Source organism: Dermacentor andersoni, chromosome 1 (genome assembly GCF_023375885.2).
Source record: "Dermacentor andersoni chromosome 1, qqDerAnde1_hic_scaffold, whole genome shotgun sequence".
Lineage (NCBI taxonomy): Eukaryota > Metazoa > Arthropoda > Arachnida > Ixodida > Ixodidae > Dermacentor > Dermacentor andersoni.
Window position 1 is genome coordinate 322313405 of NC_092814.1, and position 21355 is coordinate 322334759.

At 46.4% G+C, this 21355-nt stretch overlaps 1 long non-coding RNA gene across 1 annotated transcript; it reads left to right on the forward strand.

The window, feature by feature from the left end:
• Window positions 1-2907: 2907 nt before the first annotated feature.
• LOC129381161 (uncharacterized) lies at window positions 2908-15871 on the forward strand. The gene is made up of 3 exons (XR_008609396.2): window positions 2908-2995; window positions 12583-12653; window positions 15751-15871. It is a non-coding gene; the product is annotated as an uncharacterized lncRNA (long non-coding RNA).
• Window positions 15872-21355: the final 5484 nt, after the last annotated feature.

Here is a 21355-nt window from a genome sequence, read left to right on the forward strand (position 1 = left end):
TCTTCGGGCATTCGGCGAGCAGCATGTGAGAGCTTGGTTACTTATTCCATCATTTTATGTATCAGCTCTCATCACTGGTGCTGAGTGTGAAACATGTTTTACGACTATGGCGTCATCACTCCCAAGGATTACATGCTGGCTTCAGTGTCCACGGCTTGGCACGTGTTCTTCATTCGTAGCGTAGGACACGGATAAACACAGAAACATGCCAAACGCGTCTCGCATGTCCTGTAGCAGTAGTATACGTCCAAGCACAGGCCACGGAGGCATTCACAAAGCCTAAGCCACGTCGAAGGACAGCTCTGGGTGAACCCACGCAATTGTGGTATTTTTGTTTTTAAACTGAAGATTTTTAGGTGAACCATCCCGGACTTTGTTGTTGATTGTGGCTGCTGCTGTGTTACCGAATGGGTGCGTGCTTCACATCGCTTTGCATGCATCCGCAGTGCAGTTTCCATTACGCCACAAGCACAAGGACGAACCGAGAAAAAAAGAAGTCAACCTTACTCCTGTTATTGGAGTCTTATACTTCACCCTGTACACATCTGTTCTTACACAATGCCGACATGTACACTGGATGGGCATAATTTTCTTTTCCTTTACTTATCCTTAACCACGAGTAGGCTCAACAGTGTACACTGCTTCCGATGAAGATTTGCTACCACCTAAAAAACAAATCTTGAGCGAAGATAACTTTTAGGACACCGCCGCGTACGCGCGTGCACGGCGCAAAATACTTTCAACTTTTAAGTTACAGCTGTGCGGAGGGATTATGCTTAAATTTTTAATATAGTAAATTTAGCGGCAGAACATGAATCTCAATAAAACCCGCCGTGGTTGCTCTGTGCCTATGGTGTTGGGCTGCTGAGCACGAGGTCTCGGGATCGAATCCCGGCCGCGGGGGCCGCATTTCGATGAGGGCGAAATGCGAAAACACCCTTTTACTTAGATTTAGGTGCACGTTAAAGAACCTCAGGTGGTCGAAATTTCCGGAGTCCTCCACTACGGCGTGCCTCATAATCTGAAAGTGGTTTTGGCACGTAAAACCCCATAAATATTAAGAATCTCAATAAAGCGCCCCTATTTGAGGCACAGAACGTTGGAAAAAAAAGAAAACTTAGTTTGAGTTCAAGTACTTCAAAGAACGCGTGCTTTGTCTGAAAGGTAAGCTCTTCGTGGAAAGACATATCATTCGACAAAGAGGTGTAAGGCGCCATTGAGGTAGTAACAACGAAGTTTATTGGAAGGACAACGTTATCTAGAGGTGTATTTTGTTATTTTTGCTTTCTTGCCATGAATCAACGCGAATATAGAGCACCTTGATATACGACCCGTGTATGCTCATCCTCTGTGCGAACTTCAAAAGCTGTATCACCAAAGAGTGAATTTACTGAGGCAATCGTTTAGTTCTTACCGCAAAACGGTGTCATTAAACAATGCTCCCTAAATGTAACTGTGGATTCACTTCTTGAGGCTGCCGTACAGAATTCCCGCGTGTAGTCAACTTCGATGTTCTATCAGCTCTAGTTGCCGCAAGAGATTCCTTCTCTTGTCCGCTATAGGCATACACGTATTTTGAATTTTTCCTTCCTACGGCAGCTGCGTCTGTCAAGCATTAAACTTATACCGCTACATAACGTTCAGAAATGTGGTCCTGTCTGCACGGTTCAGATATCAAGATTTTCCCTTTCCGTTCAGGATTGTTCTTCTGATCATATGGAGAGATTATGATTGTCTAGTAGAATAATCTGGGGACGCAAACAGATGACAAACGACCATTTCATGCGCAGGACTTTTGCAATTCACGCAGCATTGCCTCGTGGATGAGCATGCAAATTGACGGCAGGGCCTGCCATACTAGAAGAAGGAAAGTCGGGCAGCCATAACCCATATTACTTTCTGAAGCGAAAGCGGTGACCACTGTAACGGGGTGTCAGCTGGTCACATTTGCAGCAGGAACGACACGGTGGTTGTTGTGTATGAACTACTTTATTAAATTGGATTAACGTCGCTTGTCAGTTCGGAACACCTTTCGTTTACGTCCGGTAAATATTTTTCATTCCAGGGCGGCAAGAGGGGTCTGTGCTGTCTGAGCCGCATGACTGCAAGTGGCCTCGGTGCGCTTACGCTTATGTTCCTCGAACATGGTTGGGTGGAAAAAAGACTTTTGGGATGAGACATTTTCGCAAGAAACCGTCCTGTAGCATTACGTGAGGGCTCTATGTACAACCCAAAACATACTGAAGCGAGCAGGAGCGATCCAGTGCTAACAGAGAGCACTGACGTCACTTATACGTGCCTTGGATGTCTAAAGTCAATCGTCGCTCGAATAGTTAGTTACAAGCTCAGGGATAAAGCGAATGTTGACTTCTCATATGTTGTCTTCACATTTACCGGCGTAATTTGGCCTAAAATATAGGGAAAAAGACTTTCTGATTCACCCTCCTAAAAACGTCGTATTGGCTTTGGCTCATTCTATGTATTCATTACTTGCGCCACGACTGCCAATACCTACCGGGGAAGCCTTAGCACTTCTCCTCATAGAAAGAAACATTAATAAACACATGTTAGTGCTACAGTTTTAGGGTGGGCTAGGGCTTTAGTGAAATTTGCTTTGATGATTCGGTGTCAATTCAGCACGGGTCACTGGGTCGCTTTTTTTAGTGTTCGAATATTAGCACTTTATCGTCGACGCATAGTGGCGCACTCTATCGTCTCTTTTTTCCAGATGGGTTTTACGATTTCATTCGAGTTGCCCAAATGCCCGATGTTTTACTGGTTCTTTCATCCTTGGCACAAACTGCGCATGCGTGATCATTCAGCAACGTTCTGTCTCAGAAAGACGCTAGTGCACCGGAGCGTCCTCACCAGGCATGACTGAACAAAGAAGCGGTGGACGCACGCATTCCGCGTTTGCCTTCATCGAAGAAGCAATCCGGGGTACAAACTGTGAAGGCGGCGAGGGAGCCTCAGGCACTTGCGACGATTACCTTGCGTGAGTATTCCCGCTTGTGAAAGTTTCGTTGGATATTGTCAGCCGCAGAAACAACCGCGAATACATTTATTTCCACATTTAAGTGGGCGTTTTAAATTTAAATTAAATTATCGGGTTTTACGTGCCAAAACCACTTTCTGATTATGAGGCACGCCGTAGTGGGTGACTCCGGAAATTTGGACCACCTGGGGATCTTTAACGTGCACCTAAATCGAAGTACACGGGTGTTTTCGCATTTCGCCCCCATCGAAATGCGGCCGCCGTGGCCGGGATTCGATCCCGCGACCTCGTGCTCAGCAGCCCAACACCATAGCCACTGAGCAACCACGGCGGGTATGTGGGCGTTTTCGAGGATGACTTAGGTTCAGGGTGGCTGCGGCTGTTTATGACCACGATGAAGAGAAGTGCCTCCTGTTTTTCGATCACAGTATACATATATATATATATATATATATATTGCTACGCCCACTTGGGGTCTGTTCTGTTTGAGTTACGATAGGAGACCAGATATTTCGAAGTGAATTTACTGTGCTTGCCCGTACAACGCATGACATTATTTTAGGAAGTGATTTCTTGCGTGAGTGGGGGGCAACTTTGGATTGTGGAAGTGGCTCGATTTCTCTTCGCCGCGACGTGCGAACTTCAATGACGGATAACACCTGTGATGCTGCCGACGTTCTCTCCGTGTCGCAACATGTGTTTGCCCCCTCAGACGACAATGTTTGTACCTGTCAATACTTCTCGCCCTCGTACAGGTTGTTGTTGTGGTTTAGCCGAGCCCGATTATAACAACGCGCTAAAGAAAAATGTGATAGTCCCTCGCACCCTCGTTGTCACCATTGATGGTTGTGCTTGTTTGTGGACAGTGAACGTTTCAACCCAATCCATAACATTGCCGCTAGGACTTAAACTGGCAAGTTTCGCCGACCAAGCCATTGTCAGCGTCGAACAGGTCGAAATGTAAACTGCCGAAAAGAAATCCCACCCCGATTCCAACCCTTATAATTCTGCTGACTTTAAGCGCATGATTAACAAGTCGGTGTCTTCTAGTGAGCAGTGTCTGGTTGAAGGAGCGCTCGGTCGCTACGCCACAGTGTTTGATTTTGCTCAAGGCCAACTAGCGTCCCATGCACCACCGGCGTCTCGTATACAACATCGCTTCCATACAGGGCAAGCGACGCCAATTCGTCAGAATCCCTGTCGCGTTTCCCCTTCAGAGAGAAAAGTCATTGCCGAGCAGGTCGAAGGAATGTTACAGAAAGGAATGATCCAGGAATCATGTAGCCTTTGGCCTGCTCCTGTGATCCTAGTCAAGAAAAAAGACAACTCATGGATATTCTGTGCGGACTATCGCCGCCTAAACACAGTCACAAAAAAGACGTGTATCCCCTACCACGAATAGACGACGCCGTCGACTGCCTCCACTCCGCGTTGTACTTCTCTTCTGATGATTTACGTTCAGGATATTGGCAAATTCCCATGCACCCCTCAGACAAGAAGACAGCCTTCGTGACACCTGACGGTCTCTGAGTTCAACACTATGCCCTTTGGCTTATGCAAAGCTCCAGCGACATTCGAGCGAGTTATGAATACCGTGTTCCGCGTACTTAAATGGGAAACTTGCATCTGCTATTTAGACGACGTCATTATCTACAGCCGCACATTTCACGAAAATAATCAGCGCCTGTGGGTCGTTCTTGACTGTAACCAGTAACCTGGCCTTATTTTAAACTCTAAGAAATGTCATTTCGGTGAGCGTCAAGCCCTCGTACTAGGCTTTCTGGTAGACAAAGACGGCATACGAGCAGACCCTGAAAAGATAGCTGCGGTTCGCCACTTCCAACAGCCACACACGGTGAAAGATCTGCGAAGATTTTTGGTCCCTTGCTCATATTTCCGGCGCTTTATCAAGAATTTCGCACAGCTTCCTCCTCCTCTCACGTCACTCCTTCGCAAAGACACTCCATACTTGTAGAGTGCTGACTGCGAGTCGGCGTTTCAACAGCTGAAGTTTTTGTTGACCGCTGGACCGGTTCTGCGGCATTTTGAAGCGGAGGTGTCAACTTAGCTGCATACTTACGCCAGCGGTGCGGGTGTTGGCGCTGTGCTTGTTCAGCTGTGTGGTGGCCGTGAGCATTTGATTGCCTACGCTAGTCAGGCACTTACAAAAGCGGAGACATACTACACCATTACTGAACTTGAGTGTCTAGCAGTCGTCTTCGCCATTCAGAAGTTCCCACCGTATCTACATGGCCGCGCATTCACGATAGTGACTGATCATCATTCACTCTGCTGGCTCGTGGCGCTGCGTGACCCGTCAAGCCGGTTGGCCCGCTGGGCTTTGCGCCTTCAAGAGTACAGCTTTACCGTTAACTACCAGAGCGGATGCTGTCACACGGATGCTGACTGCTTATCCCGTCTCCCTTTGCCGCACACTACAGCTGAGGATGATGATTTCGATGACTACCTAGTTTCCATCTCTTCCGACTTTCCAGACCTGAGTACCTTCGAGAGCGAGCAATGTTGCGGCTCCACCTTGAGACTCCTACGGGCAGCTGCACATCAGCCAGCAGGAACAACACCGTTTACTTTTTTTAAACCTTATTCTGCGCAAACAAACAGCGACGAAGAATAGAAGAAACACAAGGACGAGCGCTTTCTAACAACTGGTTTTATTTTTGAAGAACCACCTGCTTAAATACCCACATACCTGCGCGATCTAGTCAACAGAGCACGCCTATAGCGCATATAATACACACAGATCTGCGCGATCAAGTCAAGAGAGCAGGTCTATAGTACATATAACACTTGTGATAAAAAACAAAGACGTGGACCAAAGCCACCCGGTCAACATAAAAACAGCAAGGTGCATGAAACAACCACTTACGATAAAATGCGTTAAAGATGTGATGATAGAAGTGAATTTTCTTTATCCAACAATGAAACCGATGGATGGCTGATACATTTTTTTTGTTTTTCAATCCAGTGTGCTTCCACAATTTCCCTCGCGGTTTGATTCCTATTCCTATACAAAATGTTGGTGCTACTAAGACAGGGGGAGCAATCATGTTCTTGGCAATGCATTGCCAAATGCGTACTAGGGCGACCTTTCAGACTGGACAAGTGTTCCCTTAACCTAGTGTTAATGCATCTCGCAGTCTGCCCTACGTACACATGACCACACGTCATAGGAATCTGATAAACAACGTTCTTCGCGCAATCAACAAATTGGTTCTTGCGCGGATATTTAGCACTACATTCTTTCTTTACATCATCCTTTCTTTCGAGCTTATTTTTAACCTTAGAGCACACACTACCTATTTTGTTTTTCGCCGAAAATACCACTTTTACTGCGTAACTACCAGCCACCTTTTTAAGTCTGTATGAAAGGCCGTGCACATACGGAATCACTGAAATCTTGGAAGCTACATCCTTCTGCCTTTGATTCTTTTTGCATTGTCCTTTATCCTGTTTAAGTTTTTTCATTATTCTAGCGCACGACGCCAGCATCACAGCGAGCGGGTACCCAGCCTTTCTCAACCTATCAACTTGCTCAAAAAATGCAATCTTTACAGTGTGGTGACATGAATTCAACAACGCTGACCGTAAACACGAAATGACTATGCCATTCTTCACAAGCCTGGAATGGTTTGAGGCATAGTTCATTAGCGGTTTTCCAGCACGGGATGAAGATGACCAACATACATGTTCCGGTAGGAATTCTAACTTGACATCAAGAAATTGTAGCTTGTTATCTACCGGTACTTCAGAAGTAAATGTTAAGCCCTTGCCCAGAGAATTGAAGGCTTCTACAACCCTATTCCTGAAAGCACCCTTGTCTACATGACAGCCTAAAATCAAGTAGTCATCGACATATCTGTATACCGTATTTACTACACCTTCTAAATCTTTGGCCAACTCTCTGTCTATGCTGCCCAAAAAAATGCTACTTAGGATGGGAGCTACCTTTGACCCGATGCACACACCCTTTGCCTGTATATACGTTTCACCACAGAATACTACATGTGTATTCCCTAAATAAAAATGCAGAAGTTCAAGAAAGGATTCAACGGGCATGCGTCACGTGTTGCGGAATGACACCTCGTCATTCTCATTAGTTATGCAATCTTTAACACTGCACATTAGGGGCCCATGCGTTAACGAATAGTAGAGATCTTGAACATCTATGCTGAATCCCCAGCTGCAGCTTGCCTTATCTGATGCCAGAAAATTCACAAGGCCTTCCGAGTTTTTCAATAAGTACGGATCCTGTACTTCTAAGGAATTCAACATATTTTGCAGGAACTCAGCGGCCATTACCTGCCGACACCCTCGCTCGGACACAATTGGCCTAAACGCAATTCTTTGTTTGTGGGTTTTTGCTGTAAAAAATATCTCAAATTTCATTCCTTTTGAGTTCTTTACATGTGACGCAAGCTTTTCTTGGTCACATTTCTTCAATAGCTCCATCGCCTTCTTTTTTACGTATTCTACACTCACGTCACATTTCTTAAAGCAATTGTTCACCGCTAGGAAAGCCTTTTCTAAGTAATGATCATTTGGTAAAACAACCAGAAAGCCTTCCTTGTCTGCTTGAACAACACGCAGATTATTCTCAACCAAATACTTAGCAGTCCTATCAACATTGGGTCTGGATCTATCGCTTACCGAAGCTTTGGCCACCACGTCCACACATTCCACCACACATCGTTCTTCTTCTTTCTCTGGTAAACTCCTGGCAATGTCCCTTGTAAGTGCTAACCTGTCGACGATGTCGATCCTTGGTTCTACGTAGAACTTCGGCCCCAAATTGAGTACCTGTTGATGCCGTTCTTCCACCGTTGCACCCGCTTCTTCCACCGTTCACCGCTAGGCTTTCCTAGCGGTGAACAAGTGCTTTAAGAAATGTGACGCGAGTGTGGAAAACGTAAAAAAGAAGGCGATGGAGCTATTGAAGAAATGTGACGAAGAAAAGCTTGCGTCACATGTAAAGAACTCAAAAGGAATGAAATTGGAGATTTTTTACAGCAAAAACCCACAAACAAGGAATTCCGTTTAGGCCAATTGTGTCCGAGCGAGGGTGTTGGCAGGTTATGGTCGCTGAGTTCCTGCAAAATATGTTGAATTCTTTAGAAGTACAGGATCCGTACTTATTGAAAAACTCGGAAGGCCTTGTGAATTTTCTGGCATCAGATAAGACAAGCTGCAGATGGGGATTCAGCATAGATGTTCAAGTTCTCTGCTATTCCTTACCGCATGGGCCCCTAATGTGCAGTGTTAAAGATTGCATAACCAATGAGAATGACGAGGTGTCATTCCGCAACACGTGCGGCATGGCCGTTGAATCCTTTCTTGAACTTCTGCCTTTTTATTTAGCGAATACACATGTAGGATTCTGTGGTGAAACGTATATACAGGCAAAGGGTGTGTGCATCGGGTCAAAGGTAGCTCCCATCCTAAGTAGCATTTTTTTGGGAAGCATAGACTGAGAGTTGGCCAAAGATTTAGAAGGTGTAGTAAATAAGGTATACAGGTATGTCGATGACTACTTGATTTTAGGCTGTCATGTAGACAAGGGTGCTTTCAGGAATAGGGTTGTAGAAGCCTTCAATTCTCTGGGCAAGGGCTTAACATTTACTTCTGAAGTACCGGTAGATAACAAGCTACAATTTCTTGATGTCAAGTTAGAATTCCTACCGGAATATGTATGTTGCTCATTTTCACCCCGAGCTGGAAAATCGCTAATGAACTATGCCTCAAACCATTCCAGGCTTGTGAAGAATGGCATAGTCATTTCGTGTTTCCGGTCAGCGTTCTTGAATTCATGTCACCACACTGTAAAGATTGCATTTTTTGAGAAAGTTGATAGGTTGAGAAAGGCTGGGTACAGCTCGCTGTGATGCTGGCGTCGTGCGCTAGACTAATGAAAAAACTTAAACAGGATAAAGGACAATGCAAAAAGAATCAAAGGCAGAAGGATGTAGCTTCCAAGATTTCAGTGATTCCGCATGTGCACGGCCTTTAACACAGATTTAAAAAGGTGGCTGGTAGTTACGCAGTAAAAGTGGCATTTTCGGCGAAAAACAAAATAAGTAGTGTGTGCTCTAAGGTTACAAATAAGTTCGAAAGAAAGGCTGATGTAAAGAGAGAATGTAGTGTTAAACATCTGCGCAAGAACCAATTTGTTGATTGCGCGAAGAACGTTGTTTATCAGATCGCTATGACGTGTGGTCATGTGTACGTAGGGCAGACTGCGAGATGCATTAACACGAGGTTAAGGGAACACTTGTCCAGTCTGAAAGGTCGCCCTAGTACGCATTTGGCAATGCATTGCCAAGAACATGATTGCTCCCCCTGTCTTAGTAGCACCAACATTTTGCATAGGAATAGGAATCTAACCGCGAGGGAAATTGTGGAAGCACACTGGATTGAAAAACAAAAAGAAAAATGCATCAGCCATCCATCGGTTTTATTGTTGGATAAAGAAAATTCACTTCTATCATCACATCTTTAACGCATTTTATCTAAAGTGGTTGTTGCATGCACCTTGCTGTTTTTATGTTGACCGGGTGGCTTTGGTCCACGTCTGTGTTTTTTATCACAAGTACTATAGACTGTACTATAGACGTGCTCTGTTGACTTGATCGCGCAGATCTGTGTGTATTATATGCGCTATAGGCGTGCTCTGTTGACTAGATCGCGCAGGTAGGTGGGTATTTAAGCAGGTGGTTCTTCAAAAATAAAACCAGTTGTTACAAAGCGCTCGTCCTTGTATTTCTTCTATTCTTCGTCCCTGTTTGTTTGCGCAGAATAAGTTTTAAAATGAATCTGTTCCAACTAGGCCGACTCGCAGTCTTGTTTACTTTTCGTAGTGGTTTGCTGCGAAAAAAATTACTTGGCTGATGGTGCTTCATTGCTTCTAGTTGTGTCCGAAAAGCTGCGCCCTGCTGTCCTTCCTTCCATGCATGACGATATCACGTCCGGGGACCTTGGCTTTGCACGCACACTACACCGACTTTGACAGATTTTTCTGGCCCAATCTCTGGAAAACAACGAAACAGTATGTCGCCAGCTGTACCGTTTGCCAGCGCCACAAGCAAACGACGACGGCTCCAGCAGGCTATATGTAACCGGTTAGGCCACCGACGTTACTCTTTAAAGAGTCGTCATCGACTTGCTTGGCCCGCTCTCAAAGACGTCATCTGTCTACCGCTGGATGAGAGTATGTGTAGATTACCTTACTCGCCACACGGAAACGGCGGCACTTCCATCTGCCACTGCAACCGATGTCTTTTCATTTTTTGTTCCATCACGTCATACTCCGTCACGGCGCTCCCCGAGTTGTCATCAGTGACCGTGGAAGGCAAGTCACCGCCGACGTCGTTGAATAACTTTTACGGCTTTGAGGTTCTGCATATCGTCATTTCAATCCTTGAGGTTCTGTATATCGTCATTCCAACCTTTTGTAACGTACGCGTACAATAGTGCCAAGCACGATGTTACTGGATATGCGCCGTTCTTTTTGCTGTACGCACGCGATCCCCAGAGTTTTCTAGACACTATTCTACCTTTATCATGCCAAGAAGATCCTTGCATCGCCGAAACTCTGTGTCGTGCTGAGGAAGCACGTCGACTGGCGCATCGTAGGACGTTGTCCTCACAAGGCAACATCAAGATTCGCTATGATGCGCGGCATGTCCTCGTCAGCTTTACTCCCGGTGATTGTTTGGTTGTGGACACCCGTTCACAAAAAGGGATTGCACCGCAAGTTTCTCGCCACTTACACCGGACCATTCGTTATACTCAGCCGCTTGAGTGATGTGAACTATATCGTCGCCAAAGTGACTGCAAGTAATCGTAAGTTGTTCACGTGGCCAGACTCAAGCAGTACCATCACAAGTCCCTTTAACTCACTCAGCGAGCTTCGTCCGCCCTCGAGCAAAATGTCGCAGCACTGCGCGACTAAAGCGGAGAAAGATGTAGGGTGCGCGCGCGTGATCTCGGGGTACTCTGGGCTTCGCCTGTGGCTTCCTCCTGGACCTCGCTGCACCCTGTAAATAAACATAATTCGTAAATATATATATATATATATATATATATATATATATATATATATAGAGCTATATATTTAGCTTGCTTTTGATCACGGCATCGCACACTTGTAGCAGAAGCGCATTGGCTAGAATGTGGAGCTGCTTAGCTCGACATCACGGGTAACATTCCAGGCGCAGTGGCATTTCACCAGTCATTGTGAAACGCAAGAAGGCTCCGTAACTTGGATTTACGTGCGCTTTACCGAAACCCAGGTGATGAAATTAAATTCCGTGATCCGTCCAAGTGTTCGTCATAGTGAGATCAACCCGCCGTGGTTGCTCAGTGGTTATGGTGTTGGGCGGCTGAGCACGAGGTCGCCTCGGCAGCCGCATTTCAATTGGGGCGAAATGCGAAAACACCCGTGTACTTAAATTTAGGTGCACGTTAAAAAACCCCAGGTGGTCGAAATTTCCGGAGTCCCCCACTACGGCGTGCCTCATAATCAGAAAGTGGTTTTGGCACGTAAAACCCCATAATTTATTTTTTTTATAGCGAGATCAGGCTTTTGAAACGTGAAACACAAGGATATAAATAAATAAAACAGTACGTCAAACTTCCATTGGCGGTCGAGCGAGCACACTCCAGAAGCCTCACGAAATATCACACAAATAGTACCATTTGCTAAGCACACAAGAGATGCGTGACCAAGTGAGAACACTACTGAACTTTTTGCTGTTACTTGTTTGTCAGGAAATATAAAAGGTGTGCTTGAAGGAAAACGCCATATGTATTTGAAGTGAACGCGGTGTTCATTTTTACGGCATATTAGGGTAAATAGGAGAGCACTACCCGGACGCCGCGACGGCCACGTCATTTTGGTGCGACGGCGAACGGCCGCGTTGGCAGAGCGTGCGAACGTATTCGTTAAATGGCGAGAACAGTTGCCGACTGCAAATCTTAAGATGCGTGGTCGCACGCTGGCACAGTTGTTGCGGACGTGGCTGGGCGAGTAATTTGGCCGACTGGCACGGCCACTGTACGAGAATTAATATAATGCAGCCAAACCTAACGTAACCTTGCGTTACCCAAAGCATAATTTTAAGCTCTGGTCCACCATTTCCGCACGCTACTCATGGTGCGGCCATCCTGTCACAATGTGTATGACTAGCGCTTTCCAGTTGACTCGCATGACGTCGTAGAGCTATACGCACGTAGTCTAAAGTGGGTGCCATGGAGGGGATGGCACTACATAATTATATCGTAATCTTGCAACTTAGCATCTTCCTAACTTGGTTCTGGCATCATTCGTTGTTTTGTTATATTTCATACTTCATGTCATGATTTAAGAAACTACGCAATTTAAGAGTGCACCGTTCACCTATGCCAGCCAGCAAGTTATACTTTTGATAAAATGATACATCACAGGTTTTAGCTTAATTAACAAAGAAGCACTTCCCTTGTTCCAAATTCTGTTTGGCAAAAAACACTCTTCAGGTATATTCTGCCGCAACTAGGAGCACCGAGCCAAAGCCAATATGTATGTCTCATTCCAGGTATATTGACGAGTACATCAATGACGCGTTGAAGGCGTGGAACCACCAGACCGATGCCACTCACATCAATGGTACGTATGGCATGGCCTTTAACCATCGCTACCACTCGCGGACATGCTTAACAAAGCCTGAGGAGGCAGCATTTCGATCGATCATGACGGCGGTGCATTTATTGGTCATACCGACACCATACTAGCGTCACCATGTCGGTTGCTGCTTGTGCAGTCATCGTGATATTCATGCAGATGAATTGAGTGCTAACAGAGAGAACACTACGCATATTCCACGTCCCTCAAGTTTCGAATGAATTCATTTTCGACGCAATGAATTCATTCGTAAAGGCAATGAACATTTCTCGATATGTCTTAGATGTCGTGTTGAAATGGGGTCAGAGTAACGAGCTTACCAATGCGTAGCAAGCCAACCGCATGTTTTATTCTTCACGCTAAATGCTTCCTAGAGGATCTTGTCATTGAAGGGCCTCTTACCGGGCGCCATTGCAAATTTAAATTATACGCTGGAAATTGCCAATGCGCCATCAAGGGAGTGTTTCGCTAATGCAATTATTCAAGTGCATTCGTTATGTGAGAGGGTAGATGACATCGAGCTGTCGTGCTACTGTGCCGTCAGCAGCCTAGTGTTACTGCTTCCAGGCAGTCTCCCTCTCTGCCTCGAATCACCTCCTCAAGCGGCGTTGCTTCCTTGCCTTCTCCACGAACGGGAGCCTACGTCATGTTAACGTGACGAGCCCCTGCCCTATTATTTATTCCGATACGTTCTTGTCGTACGGCACATCTCTTTGTGGGCATTCCGTCATTGGATGATGAACCAAATTCCCGTGCAGTAGTCGGTGTCGTTGCAAGCAGTTCGCATTGGACAGGTATATTTGTTAGCGGGATCTTGACCGGCTCTCTCAAAGCGCGGCTCCTTCAAGATGAAAAAAAAATTATGGGGTTTTACGTGCCAAAACCACTTTCTGATTATGAGGCACGCCGTAGTGGAGGACTCCGGAAATTTTGACCACCTGGGGTTCTTTAACGTCAACCTAAATCTAAGTACACGGGTGTTTTCGCATTTCGCTCCCATCGGAATGCGGCCGCCGGGGCCGGGATTCGATCCCGTGACCTCATGCTCAGCGCCTTCCAGATGAAGGGCACGTGGCCTACTGTTGAAAATTGCAACTGTTTCCTGCCACGCAGCCGCTTATACGTTTCACACGCGGTAGCCACCACTTAATTTACGAGCCGTGCTTTTGTATTTACCATAGCCAAACCTGGTGAGAGGACCTTTAATACAGCTGTCTACGTTACGAAAATTCAGCCATACCTTATTAGCATTCTGGAAAACATACGGTCATTATGTTTACCGGAGTGTGGCGAGATTTCTGCTGTTACTTCATCCAACAATACTGCCCTGTGAACTTGTAATTCTGCAAGTCTTTCCCATCTTATCAGATGCCCGCAACACGACCCTCACATATGTGCATTGGGTGGCCTATTTTAGTCTGTGAAAGGTCTCGAAGGCGTGCAGTGGATCACAGCCATTTTTGTTTATAATTAGTTGCCAAACATGCACTGCTAACTGTAAATGCATTCCTAGGAACTTCAGCTACAGACGTAGGTAAATATATACATAGGATAGTCAGGCTCTTGAAGAATAATTCACTATCGGTTGAAGCTGGCATTTATGTTAGCATGACAGAATTTTCCTGGCTATTCAAGCTTGAAGGGAATTTTTACACTTGTTCCGTCACCTTTGCTTCGTCCACGACTCGATCAGGCTGTCTACTGCTAACAATGCATAGGTGATATGCAGAACCTGTAGGTGCACTTTTGCACACAACCCGTTGACATATATAAGTTAGTGGATATCGCGGTACAATAGTAATGAAAGTGTCAACATGAGGGTTGGTGATATCATTCGGCAGTCATCCTTTCGCTGCACCACCCATGCTTTCGAAACCATTTTCTTTTTAATAGGAAGCTTCGGCTCGGGGGACATTTCAGATTTTCATGCTCAACATGTAAAAGGCCAAAATGCTTTGACTAACAGCTCTTAGACTGACATGAATGATATTCGTTGCATTTGAAAATGTTCCAGTGACTGCAGTAGTATGCCAATATTCTCGGAAATTGGCAACTTCCCAGAAACTCGAAACACAACCTATGCAATTTAGTAACTCTAATCCTTAAACAAGTAAAGACGTCCTGTGAACCGCAAGATATAGAATATCTAAAGTGGCCAAGTTTGATTTATGAATATACAATTTACAGAAATGACAAATGTTTCCGGGCATTTTTCAAAAGTCCTAGCTATAACATTGTGGTAAAGTTCAGACCGCTGCATATCATTTCTCTCAATCTACGGGCATTAGTCTATGTACTTTCCAGAATTATTATATCGTCTTTATTGCTCAATTACGCAGTTGCAAGCTTGATACATATTTTACAAATTTTGGCGCATTCAACACTTTTTATAAGGACACTCACCATCTCAACAATAGGTTACTTTGTGGCAGTTACAAGATTTCATCATGTTTTTTTTTTCACATTCGATAGCCTGCATCAAATCTGGTGCAAGCATGACCGAAAAAAATAATATCCCTGCTCGAACGTACTTAGACAGAAGCCTCTGCGCGGAAGTTTCCTTTTGCGCGTTGCTAACTAAGCAACTTTGCAATAACGAGAACGCGTCCTTTATGGTAAAGGCAAGATTGGCGAGTGCAAAATCTCGCTTATTGAATTTAATATACGTTTTTTGCGACCATAATGAAGCATGGAACACACCCCTTGCTTGAAATTGGAAACATAGGTCTGGCCTTCGTAGCGCGCTAAAAGAATACGACCTGTAGTCTTTCGCTTAGCAAATGGTCGTGTTCTAATCTGCTGTATTGTTTGCAGCATATTTAGTTTTAGAAAAATCAACATTCCATTAATTTCAACGTGATTGTCTATTACGTCAATGTAAATCTTTTTCCTGCACTGAGCTCCGAATTCCAGAATTCCGGAAAGAAAAAGCGCACTGCACACGCCAACGCAGCAGCGAGCCTTCCTTATCCCTAAAGCCCAACTAAAACGTTTTGCATGCCACCATTTATTTTTCATGCTCTTTGAATGGCCTCTTCGCAGCGACGAGTAAACATCTCTGCTGTTTTTTCGGGCGGTGCAGATGCCACTGACAGCGGAAGCACCAACTACGCACCTGTGGCGTCCACCACTAGTGCCTATCACGCCTGGCCCAGAACGAGCCACGCTGACATCGAGAAACTATCCTCCCCTACGAAAGACACCGCGAGGTGAGCCAATATTTCGCAATATTTCTTGACATAAAGCAACCCAGCCATTGGGCGAACTACGACGGCGACTGGGTCTCTCACTCCCGATTTTATGCCACATAGAAAATAGAAAATAATTACTGTAAAAGCAAAAGAAAACCTCTACTTCAAATACGCGTGAAGAGGTTTCAAATACGCGGGAAGAGGTTTCAAAGACGCGTGAAGAGGTTTCAAATACGCGGGAAGAGGTTTCAAAGACGCGGGAAGAGGTTTCAAAGACGCGTGAATACGCTTCAAGGACGCAAGAAGACGCGTCTCATTTCTCCATACCACAGGGTATGCTGATGCGGTGTATAAAGGGACAGTGCCGCCACAGCCTTGCCCACGAAGAATGAGGCCAGTGTTGGGCAACTAGACCCTTCGGCGGGTGCAGCCAGCGTTGCTCCGCCATCCAAGAAAACCTCATCAACTTCTAAGTTTGTGACATTTAAAGTTATTGTCACTCAACGCGAGGCGTTGCCAAACCACCGCTTCCAAGGGCGCTGAACACGACTACTAGTCTAACCATTTCACTTCGAGCCGTATAATTCCCAGTAACCCTGCGTCATATGGAACCAAAATAGGAGCTTGCAGAAGAGCCCGATCTGGTAGCGTCGAGAGCTTCGTCATGACTACGCCTGACCTGACACAGTGCCAGAGGCCACCGACTGACCCTGAGAGCAACCGTGACTGTAAGCGATACAAGGCTACAGAAACAGACGACGAGTCTACGCTTATTGACGATTGTGACATAGCCGACATCACAGATCTGGACGATGAAGGCTTCAGGCTTGTGCGTCACCGCAAGAAGAGGACCGTTGGAATCCCAGTGATTGTTACGCCTGCCACAGAAGGAGCCGACCTGAAAAAAGTAAATCCCATTGTTCTGTCTAAGGAAATTGAAAAAATTCTTGGCGCATCGCCAGTTAGGAGCCGATTTACTGCTCAAGGAGCCCTGCTTCTAGATGTACAGACAGAAGAGAATGTGAATTCCCTTCTCAGCTGCAAGTCAATCTCAGGGACAGCAATCTCAGCACGAGTGCCCAGTTCGTACCTGCAAAACACGTGCATTATTAGAGGAGTACCGAAGTGGTACACTGACGAGGAACTGTTGCTATACCTAAAACCACAAGGAGTTTACCATGCAAGGAGACTCACGCGACGCGTCCAAATTTCCGAAACCGATTGGGAGTCCAGGCGAACCAGTTCCGTGGTTCTTACGTTCGCTCCAAATACAGACCGTCCAGAGAAGATCAACTTGGCCTTCACAAGACACGAGACCATTGACTACGTTGAGACACCACCTCGGTGCTTCAAGTGTCAGCACTATGGACATGTGGCCAAGTACTGCCGTGGTGAGCAGCGGTGTAAGAGATGTGGAGGACCGCACGATTTCAAAACATGCGCGTGCAGAGAGAACTTTCTATGTGCAAACTGTAGTGGTGGTCATCCAGCTAGTTATAGCAAGTGTCCTAGGCGGGCAGCGGCAATAAAGCGTAAAAAAACGTTTATCTTGGGGCCAACAGGAAACGATGAGAAAAATACGACGAAGAAAAAGACAGAAAGTCAGAGAGTCAGACGAAATGAAATGGAGCTCTAAGAGTGACTGATTTTCCAAGCCTGAAGCTTTCTCCAGGAATCCAGGACACAGTGGTGCCATCGCGCAGCCGACCGGCTAAAGCAGCCAAATCAATGAACAGAGGCCCCGTAGACGAGAAGACTGCTGAACAACCGGAACAGCGAAGCTATGCGTCTGTACTGCAGCGACCCCAATCGCGTTGCGATGAAAACACACCACAGGTGGACTGTCAACAGGTGCTACGTGCTCTCTTCAAGGCCTTGTGATCACACATAGAGAAGATGCCGACGAGCTCGATGAAGGAAATGCTCGAAGTAGTCCTGGCTCTCGAGTCAGTGATTCTCAGCTCTGCCTTTTTAAAGCACCTAGCAATATGGATGTGGTCAGGACACAATGTTCCCCATCTCATCCACAGGTGCCACTTATTATGCAATGGAACTGTGCGGGTCTTGCGTGCCATTTACCTGAACTGTCGCTTTTCTTACGCAACACTCCTGTGCCAATATTGGCCCTGTCCGAGGCTGGTCTTCCAAGTTCCAGATCAATTGCTGGTTATGTCGCACATGGAAACCAAAGTATTCCGACATTTCCGAACGGAAGCGCCATGCTATATGTGAGACGTGAAGTACCACATTACGTTCTACCAGTTCAAGACCTTTGCAGCAGTGCTTTGGAAGTCACTGCTGTACAAGTGCGGCTGGGAAACCGAAGCCTCAGCGTGGCCTCCGTGTATGTGAGCTCTCGCCTGAAGGTCTTGATGGGAGAAATTATAAGAGACCTCTACAGCCGCTGCCCAGCTCCTAGGATTATATGTGGCGACTTCAACGCGCACCATACTCTCTGGGGCGACAAGGCGACTGATGCACGTGGAAAGCAAATTGTTAGTGCTTTAAACACCGAGGGACTCTGCGCGGCAAATGACAAACAGCAAACGTTTTTTCGACCACCGGCCTCTTACAGTGTCATTGACTTGACGTTACACTCAACGGACATCCTCGCATCGTCAACGACTAGTAAAGATAGAATGGGCAGTGATCATTTTCCTGTCTTTGTTAACATTGCTGGATATAGAACCAACGGCCGAAGATCCTGTCCTGTGATGCATTGGGATACGTACAGGGACGGCCTAAGTGAATCATCTGGAGACCTGTTCGCGGACATACTACGTAGCAAGAGATTGGCTACCGCTGAGCTGAAGCTACCCGACCACTTCCCCGCTCCGTATCTAAAGCTCAAAAATCTATGCGCTGCCCGTAGAAGAGCGGAACGGAGGCTGATGAGGATGAAGGGCGATCCACCAATGAAGACTATATTTAACAGGATTAACGCCGTAATTCCACGTTATACAAGGAAACTAAGAAGAGATCAATGGCCATCATTTTGTGCAAGCCTATCGGTCTTCACGCCAGTTCCACGGATGTGGTGGGTCGTTGCTGGAAACTTTCGACCAAACAAGCCATTTGAAGCCCTAGCATTGAAGTTAGGCAAGACACTCGCTTGTCTTGCGAACGCCTTCACTGAAATATACTCTTCCGGCAGGTCAGCCCGCACAACCAACCCGCCTCCGCCGCTACCGTCGTCTCTAATGGATGCTCCTTTCACACTCAGAGAACTGGAACTAGCTATGAGCAGCCTCCGACGTCGCTGTGTGGTGGGACCTGACCTTATCAGTAATCAGATCCTGACTAACCTACCGGTTGAGAGACGGCGTGATTTGCTGGCATTTTTTAACCAAGTCTGGGCCAGTGGGGCTATCCCACATTTATGGAAGGTAGCATGGGTGGTACCGGTTCTGAAGCCTGGAAAGAATCCTGCAGCTCTGGACTCATACAGACCGGTATCACGACCTCGTGTGCAGCGAAGCTAATGGAGAAGATGGCGTGCACAAGACTCACTTGGTATGTCGAGCAGGGTCGAAAACTACCATCGTGCATGACTGGGTTTCGGCAGCGTCTAAGCGCTCAAGACAATGTGCTGCACCTGCTAAGCCACATAGAACATTACAGTGCGGATGGCCTGTCGACACTTGCTGTTTTTATGGATGTTTCTAAGGCTTACGACTACGTGTCTCAAAGAGCCATCATCAACCAGTTGCAAGTTATAGGCGTCACGGGTCATCTCTTGCACTTCTTACATACGTTCCTCAATGATCGTCGCATCAGAGTTCGTCTTGGCGACACTTTGAGCGATGAAATACGTATATTTCGCGGTGTGCCACAGGGGAGTGTTTTATCTCCCTTATTATTTAACATTGCCATGAGTAGCCTCCCAAGAGTACTAAACCATCGAACACCACGGGAGATATCTATATATGCTGATGATATCTGCATATGGGTCTCCGGCTACCAGCATCGCCGCCTCGCACGAATAGCCCAGGGAGTAGTAAAAGCCATTCAGGGCCACTTGGCAACGATTGGATTATCACTATCAGCAGAGAAATCATCATTCGTACTATTTCCTGTAGTGAAAAGAAAATCTACACGCTTGGCGCTGAATTTGGACGGATACCAGATTCGACAAGTCACCAACGTCCGATTTCTGCGCGTTACCTTAGACCACAGGCTACTCTGGCGCCGCGGTGTTGACCACGTTGTGGCGTCATCGTCACCCAGGCTACATGTGCTCAAGCGAGTCGCTGGCATACGCTGGGGCAACCACCCGACGTCGATGCTACGGCTACATACAGCGTTGGTTACCAGTCGAATCCTGTGTCAGCTACCTCTGATGTCACCCTCAGACAGCCAATACGAGCGCTTAGAAGGCATCCACAGAAAAGGTATCCGACTTTGCCTTGGAGTCCCTCAGCCAGCGTCAAACAAGAAAGTTCTCTACGAAGCTGAGTCACGCCCTCTACGACTTCAGGCTTCCCAGGCGCTGATGATCCAGCTCCTACGATTGAGTGAGTCTACGCACGGTAGAGCCCTCTTACGACGTATAGGTAACAGGCCGCGCTCACATTTTTATGCAGCATTGAACACGCTTCGCGTATTAGGATTGCGCTCCTCGAGACAGAGGGAAAGGATAGAACCACCCTGGACATTCGAGGACATCACATGCAACTTAAGTGTACCACGATTGCAATCAAAGAGCTGCATTACATCTGCAGAAGCCAAGTCATTAGTTCTGGAACACCTGAACGATTTACCCGAATCGCCTACAAGTATACACAGATGGCTCTGTCAAGGCAGACGAAGACCGCTGTGCAGCTGCATTCTATATTCCCTCTCTAAGGTATACGTGGTCTGGCCGTCTGGACTGTATAGCCTCGTCGACAGTTGTGGAAGGCGTAGCAATAGCTTCTGCTCTGCGCAAATTAAAGACTTTGCCTCCGCAGAATGTGGTTGTCCTTACGGACTCAAAGGCCGCATTACAACAAATATACCGTGGTTTGCCATCCCTGAAGTTCCCACGAAAATCACTAGCCATCGTGAAAGAACTCAACAACGAAGGCTTCACAGTAAAGTTTCAGTGGATTCCTTCCCACATTGGTATCTCAGGAAACGAAAAAGCTGGTGCGCTTGCATACGCAGCGCTCTACCATCCTCCCAAAATCAAGGCTCTAAAGAGTAATCAACTGCAAAAATCTGACATTCGAAATCACTTTGCTTCGCTTTGGGTTCCACCGCATATGCCCTGCGTAACCAAGAGATTGCACCGAGAGGAAGCCACACTTCTATAATGAATAAGGACAGGATCTGCTAATACACCGGCTTGGTTATTTAAAACGGGGCGAATCAATTCTCTGAACTGTACGGCATGCAACGAGAGAGGAGACATTGAGCACTTTTTGTGGTCCTGCCAGCAATTTCAAGATGAAAGCGACTCTCCTGAAAAATCTGCAAAACAAGGACCTTCCGCATGCGCGCCTGCAACACCTTATG